Below are 7877 nucleotides of genomic sequence, written 5' to 3'. Positions count from 1 at the left end.
TAGTCCGGCTTTGGTGACCGAATTCGATGCTGTATTGTTCCAAATATTCACGCAATTGTTGTATGTCCAAATTGTGGGTACAGAATAAAAGTAATGCGGCATATTTTTGAATCAGAGGTTCAGGCTGCGTACTCCAGAGTTGGTCCGCGATGTCGGTGTAGGACGCGGAAATCGGATTATCCTTACTAGGCACTTGTGCACGTTCTTCTTTTGACATGAGCATTCTGGTACTTTTTCAATATCGACAATTACATAAAAACAAAGAGAAATTTTAACTGTTTTACGCAACAGTAACGCAAATATTTCGTGGAAGCGTGATCGTGAAAAATTACCTATGAGTCATATTATAGGGGCTGGTAACCTTTGTCCAGCTTGATAGAGCAGCTAACCTTACCTATACATCAAACAGTTGTTCGCGTAAAGCGATGCAGTGGCAATGATATATTTACCTGTGAGATGGTCTAGGTTTGAAAGCGGGAGTTGTATACTTAGTTCGTTTCGCGCTGGAAGGAACTAACCGGCCCACACAATACTTGACGGTATCCGACGTTGAACTTAGAACATCCAACATTTGTTCACATTAGTCACTTAATCCTTCCTCGTCATGAGCAAAAAAATCTTCACGAAGATACTAGTCGACATTAGGCCCATCAAAACTTTTTTCTTTATAAATTCCAAACATTTTAAGATATAAACCCGATCTAATAGCGTTTAAAAGTGTATCCCCTTCATTTTTTTTAGTTTAATAATGTTTCTATGAAGCGAGTAATTTGATAATCGCTGCGTGTGTATAAAGGCTAGATTTACTGTTGAACAAAAATTAAATGGTGTCATGTCACCGCCGAACTTTGCGCTATCGACAATCTATGTTTAATTAAAAAAGCCATAGCTTTTTTTGTATGAATCGGCTATTTTTAAGAATCTGGCACTTCTATGAATAGATGTAGAAACCGTCGGTATGTTTAGCGTTAGGCTATATATGTAAAAGTGTACATACCCAAACCTTCTGCGATACAAACACAGACCTCTCTTCCCGAAACGATCCTAATCTATTGAATTTTCCCTTTAGACGCGACTACACCCTCAATGTGGCACGGTGTTGAGTTTAACTAGGTCTGTCTATCCCGAAAGGCTGTCGCGTGATATATGACCTGTATCGTGGATGGCAACAATGCAAACACGGATGACATCTTCGCCCTATTCTTGTAACTCACTTTTGAAAAATGTCACAATGCCGCGTTATGCGTTTCATTGGCACGAGACTCACACAACATGAGATTCTCTCAAAGATTCTCGCAACATACTTATCTTTAGATCATCATTACAGTATACCGTAATACGTTCTCTGTATTATAGGTCAATTCCTCCGACTATCGAGACGGCCATGTTAGTCTACCTAAATTCGGTAACAGGTTGAACTTGAAAGAGACACCTGTAGGATCACCGCAATGATCACCCACTTTTAAAAAACACGTGGCATTTTATTACAGTTATTCACGCTCGTCTGAGACGAAATGAGCTTTTTTTTCTTGCAGTTTCGACATGGGTCGCTTCTAAAGCTAATTGAGAACCATTGCAAAAGTACACCACTGCACACACATACGCCCCGACTCATCGTAGCAGCGCTACTACTACTACTACAAACAGCTACGTAACTACACTCTGCAACTTGTACAACAGATAATAGATATTTAATAATAGAATCGTTTTACGTACAATGCTGCCTTCGCTAAGTGTTTATTGTTTCGATGGCTGCCCCTTTCCGGCACGAAACAAAGAGTATCTACGTACTACTACTACTACTACTACTACCAGATTACGTCACTAAGCGTGCCTAAATTTACTAGGCAAACATGTTACTGCCATTGCGTCATTCCATGAGGACGACAAAGAGTCTACAAATTGCAGCAGAAGGCTCTGCGAAATAACAACGGTAATAGGAGCAATACACTGAATTTCTGATCAAGATTTGTTGAACTTTTACTTCCTGGTACACTAAGACCCCACGAACTATATCACGATAATTCTGATTGATCCGCTTTTGTGTGTGCCAGCAAGCAAACGCTGCACGTTACCTTCAAAGAGCATATCGCTACTCAACTCACAAATTCGGTTGCGCCAAGCTGTCCATTGCTAAATTCTGTGTATGTCAGAAACCCGTTTCGACGGAAAATCAATGTATTGTACTAAAACATGTACAAGCAGCATCTATCACATATATGAATGACAGCTATAATATTTATCACGTTTATGTCAATAACTTGGTAAACAAATCATATTTGCCGTTAACTTGGCAAGCATGAAGGTATTCATGTCGATAAGAGCTAATCGCGCATGGCTCGCAGTGAAGTATCTGTAAAAACGTATCGGAAGCTTCGGGGCAGTGCTGTCTTGACGACTTCGGATGCTGGTGGAGGAGGGAAAAAAGACGACGACGGGACGCTTCTTAGGGAGCAACGTAGCAGCTAGCACGAAAAGCGTCGCATGCGTTTTCATGCTAACGCTATGTACGGCCTGCTACTGGTATGTAAGCATATAATTATTACCAAGGATGATGGTCACACCACTCTGTCGATTAGACTTGCCCATTGCCACTGAGAAAGGAAACACCAATATTACAACGGCGACTACGAACATAGCGTCGGCATTAAAAAAACGCAGGACGTACCCGACCAACAACTGCAATGAACGTCAACTATCCGATCCACTAGCATGACTAGGTGCTCGGATCATGCGTCACTGTGTGTTCCGGTTTGATCTGGCCGCTGACGGGGGTGTGCTTAGAAGTAGAAAAGATCTCCTTTTTGCGTTGCTATTGCCTGAAAAGGTCATGGTTTAATGTAAATCGAAATGTTACAAGATTCTCCATGCAATAGGGCGCCCAAGTTTTTATATCTCGAGTTGTACATTTTGCATTTTCAAAGCTATTGCAGAGACTGTTTAAATGGTTCTGCATAAAAACCATTCATACGCATTCTTCATTGCAAATGAATTATTAATGGTAGTTAGATGAAAACAAAAGTATTTGCTCCCGCACGAGTCCTCCAGCTACATCGTGACAGTCATCTTTTTGAGTTTTTCCCGCCCTTTAAAAATTTTCGCTGCCACCAGCTCGACTGCACTAGATTTTTGTATGTAGAAAATTTATTTAACCGATACCCCAATGGATTACGATACGAATCATAGCCGTGCTTTTCTTCGCTTTCATTGTAACTGAACAATTTTTTTTTATCCGGAGTCGGATTTAAATGAGGTGTGGACCGAAAGTCTGTCTACTGAGGTATAATAGGAACTAATTAAAGTAGACTCGACGGGCTCAAGCAATACAAGCAATAGAACAGTTCTTGTGTCTACGGCTCAGTCTTAGTAAATGAGAAACTTGTACTCGCGGGACATGGCTAGCCCAGCTGTCAACTCTTAATGTGATAAACAGGTGTTTAATATTTACACGCTTCGTCGCCCTTTCGCTATTAATAGACTGAGATTCTTAATGGAGTCTTGCGGCCTTAGAAAACCTGTGGGAAACAAACTTGTACGCGATTGCTGGGAATAGAGGAACTTGAAGTCAACGAAATTTGCGAAAAGGCGAAAAATAACCTACATGCGTATCATCACTTTCATTATCCTTCCATTGGCATTTCATAGATATTGGCTTGCATTCGTTCGTGCTAGATAACAACAGATAAGTTGCTTGAATATCGTATGATATATGTGCGGAAAAAATCGGTCCGCTTAACGATGCACAACCTTGCAACGACAGAACCCGATGAACGGATTTTTTTTATTTATGAATGTAGAAATACATTTATTTGTAGAATAGATAGCGAGAAGAGAAACTACGATTTAATGCAAATACACGGGGAAAACACGTGAAACCCGGGTTAAACATATATAGCGACCATTTTGGAAACGTGATTCGTACAGAAATAAATCTGCTGCGCCTAGACCCAGATAGATTTAGTTCGTTTTCGAGACATGCGAAATGGTCAACGTTTACTTCAATGCAGATACGGCGCAGACGGAAAACGAAGCTTGGATGCGTCGGGAGTTGTCTTGGCGATAGCAAGTCGAATAACGGAGTGAAGTCTAACACAATCCTGAAACACAGTGAATCATTTTTGCCCGCCGGTCCGCAAAGACATCAAGCTCGTTGCCACAAAGAAATGCTCTAGACCACGGGTTGATACGCCTAGAAAAAGAATCAGGCTAAAAAAACAGAGACAGCTATTATGGTCGTTAGCTTCACTCCATCTGCCCGAATCGCTCGTATGGGATGCTGTTCCCCAACAGGCCGTGGAAACAATACAACATAGCGATACCGAGATCAGTTGCCGAAGGGAAAACTAAGAGTACATTATAGAGACATATAACAAGAAAAACATACAAGAAGCATACAATAAAATATAATAATATAGGCTATAAATTTATGATAACATGTCTGTAATTCGTTTCCTAAATCACGGATCTTTTCAAGCAACGTTTCCCTCAAAACAGGGCACACCGAGCATTCTGTATGTATAGACGAAACGCTTGCATTAGAATGGTGCTTGTGGCCGTCGCTTCTCTAAATTTGTGATTGATTGATAGGTCTCTCGCGTGGCTGGAAACGTATCATATAGATGTAGTGTTCCTCTGAGTAAGTGGAGCCTTGGATGATGTATGTTAAGTGTTCAAGGCTTGACCACTAATAAACTTATGTGAAAGCAGTAGACAGGCCGGTTAATGAAACATCAAGTTGCCAATGCGCAATATCGATGTCACCCTTATAACATATAGATAAAGCAAAGGAATAAAAATATCGATTGAATTGCAGTTTGACTGCATTTTCAAAGATGATCTGCTTAAACTCCGGCACAATTGTCACTCACTGCAAGGTATATGCTTTACGAGCACCATAGGTCCCGCCTTTTGGCCTATTATGGTCATCTTTGTAGCTGCAGCCATCAGGACTGCAACACTCGTGTTGTCCTTAATATCAATTGCTGTAGCGTCAAAATCGAACTACACATAGCAAATCAAATTGATTGCCAAACCGGCGACTACACGGATAGGAATGGCCACATCGCTTCTGGTCGCTGGTAAATACTGCTCAAATTTGCACGAATATATATACTGCACCATCGATGCGAACGTACCAGTTTAATGCAGTTGGATAGTTTCAATAAGGGCAGTGGGTAAAGTGAGTGCCCGCCAAACTTGAGGACAAGTGATAGAGCCAGTAAGGGGTTGCTGAGTTTTACCCACTGTTATTATGGCATAATCGTTCAAGTGCACGCTCTTTAATGACCAGGCTGCTCAGAAAGCCATAATATACCTGGACACAGCTCCAATATGCGGAATCAATGGCAACTCACAGCGTTAGCTTCGGAAACAAATCCAGGCAGAAACAATTCAAGAAGCTCAGCTAAGACCTACAGTTGGGAAAAATCGAAGTTAGATCACGCCTGCTCAAGTAGAACTTCTAACTCAGCCCTAGAAGCGACCTTCTCGACTTGGACACTCCCATTTTTTAGTGGATGTTTGCCGTTAAACCTTAGAATTTCTGAATTTTGAGATGAGTAAGTTCGGTACATGCTGGTGTTTTCAATTTATTATCTAGTCGCTTACTGCTGCATTTTTTGCTGGCTGCGATATTTCACCGAAATGTACTACTTCTGCATCAAATGCTGTTTTTTTTCACTAATGAAAATCTTTCTGAAGATGAACTTTCCTAAGCGCAGTACTAATTCCTTTTTCCTAAGAGCCGTCACAACCAGGTCGCAAGCGCTTAAGGCTTGAAGCCTGAAATTTTTCCTCAGAACCAATCAGTGTCTGAATTTACACGATGATTTAATTTTACTGTTTTTTAACGATAATGTGGATGAGGAAAATACTAATTGGGTTGCTGGACTATTTAGATATTTTGAAATTCTTTGAAAATGTCTCGTTTAAACTACGAGCTTTGTCAGACTGTTCGTCATAGTGAAGATTCGCCTCCTTGTTATTTTTGGTACGAAACAACGCCGGCTCTTTCTAGAATAAATCTGCATAGTGCATTAAGCATAGTGGAAGACGCTTTCGTATTTTTACTGAAGATCAGCCATTGTCCAGTCTCTTCGCGCGGTATAAACTCCTACCGCGATGACAAACTTTTCTTTGCCTTCGAAAAATGCAAGGAGGATACCTATGATGCAATGCGGATTAATTAGTTAAATAGGAATCAAATTTATAGGATCAAAATGCACCGAATAGCGTAAAAAGCCAGCTTCGATTATTTCGGCTAGGCATAGGGATTAGGGACTGTTTTTAAATGAAGAATGCCTGTTTTAAACCGAATCGACTTTTTTAAGCGATTGCCCTTCTAGAATTTTTAGCCTACTTTTAGAATTGAGCTTCGCTTAATTGTCTGTGTGGCGCGTTCTGAGTGAAACTTTACCGAGTCTATATTTACCAATATGGCCTGACGCAAGAGAATGAATATGTTGAGAAAATGAATAGTAAAGCGGTTCGGGTGCCGACTTGAAGATATAATCCGGGTCGTTGGAAAAATAAACAAAACCGCTGCAAAAAGTTCCTTTGGCGCATGCAAAAATCTTTCATTACAATATCTATCCTTGTTCGGACACAATTTCAGAAACAAAGCGTACACCGAATTTCGAAATTACCCGGGCCGTTTTGTATATCCAATCTGGAAAAGCTACTTATATCTATGCAGAATAGGACACACCTTTATGCTGTTGAACCTACTCTGATATAAACGCCCGTATGACTAAACCTAAATGCAATGTTAGCCAGATTAACGATAGTCAATCGGTTTTAGGGAAGTCGTTTGCTTCGTCGCAGTATCTCCGTCAAGCAAAGTTGTGCGCTTCTGAACGGGCTACCATTTGTTCACTATTCTCAATAGAGCGGTACGCCAGCTAAAGTAACTGGCTATTAAGGATTTCAATGTGACATTCGATCAATAGATGTTTTCTAGTGAATGTGGTTAAGGGTACCTTCCGTGGAAACCACTCGATTCTCAGGGTAGTCTCAAAAAAATTGACACTTTCGACTATATGATTTCTTTCTCTTGCGCAAATTGTGCCCGCGCAAATGGTGCCCCTATACTCCATTGCTGTTCAATGCAGCCATTAGAGGCGATAACTGTTGATATCGTGAGTTACCTGTTCATCTAGCGCCGTCCAATGTTCGAGCAAGTCGGCCTCAGTATAACCATAGTTTTCATTTCCATTGGCGACCAGTGACGTCTTCAGTAATATCATGAAAAGTAGAACGTTACCGTAAATGCTTAGTTGTAAAAGTATTCTTTAATGGGTTCCTGTTGAGCTCAATATGAGAATAAGGACTATCTACTTCTCCTAGTTGCAACGGAAACTTTGAGAACGAACCTACGATTCTGGTACCACCGAACTGACCGTGTTTAACTACTACTTTATGAGTATGTATTCCCGTTTCTTAAAGGTCTCCAAAAATTAAGCAGTTTTTAAACTTCGATGCATAACTAGTTTTTCTTACAGAACCACAAAAATTAAAACTAGTTCAATTGTGTATGCCCGCACGAACTACAACTATTTGGCTTCCTGCACGCGAACTATGTGCAATCTAAAAAAGCACGATTCGAAACAAATATGCTTCCAAATAACAGACACAAGACCCTCGTCCTCGTCCTCGTCACATCATTTCCTGCCGATGGTAGCTACAGAATGCCAGAAATTATCTTTGAAGTGACATGCGGCTAAATACGAGTTACCTTCTCTATTGATATTTAGAAAAAAACAAGGTATCCTTTAGTACTACGCTCATTGTTCGCAAAATCGCAAGTAAAGCAAACTCTCATAAGACGATAATAATTATTCGGTTTAAATTTGGCGCCATGAGCATAATCGAGCTTAGTT

At 40.6% G+C, this 7877-nt stretch overlaps 1 long non-coding RNA gene across 3 annotated transcripts in view; it reads right to left on the bottom strand.

Moving 5' to 3' along the window:
- Positions 1-1361: 1361 nt before the first annotated feature.
- LOC111267478 (uncharacterized) overlaps positions 1362-7877 on the bottom strand; it is a 16025-nt gene continuing 9509 nt past the window's right edge. For 2 of the 3 annotated variants that reach the window (XR_015313828.1, XR_015313829.1), the window contains exons 4-5: positions 7146-7229; positions 1362-2819 (exon numbers count right to left, since the gene is read on the bottom strand). This is a non-coding gene — a long non-coding RNA (uncharacterized LOC111267478). Of the gene's footprint in view, positions 2820-7145; positions 7230-7370; positions 7636-7877 lie in introns of those variants that run through there. The other variant, XR_002684649.2, reaches the window with a different exon arrangement.

The sequence above is a fragment of the Varroa jacobsoni genome, unplaced genomic scaffold (genome assembly GCF_002532875.2).
Source record: "Varroa jacobsoni isolate VJ856 unplaced genomic scaffold, vjacob_1.0 scaffold_1192, whole genome shotgun sequence".
Lineage (NCBI taxonomy): Eukaryota > Metazoa > Arthropoda > Arachnida > Mesostigmata > Varroidae > Varroa > Varroa jacobsoni.
This window is presented reverse-complemented; position numbering and strand designations above follow the sequence as displayed.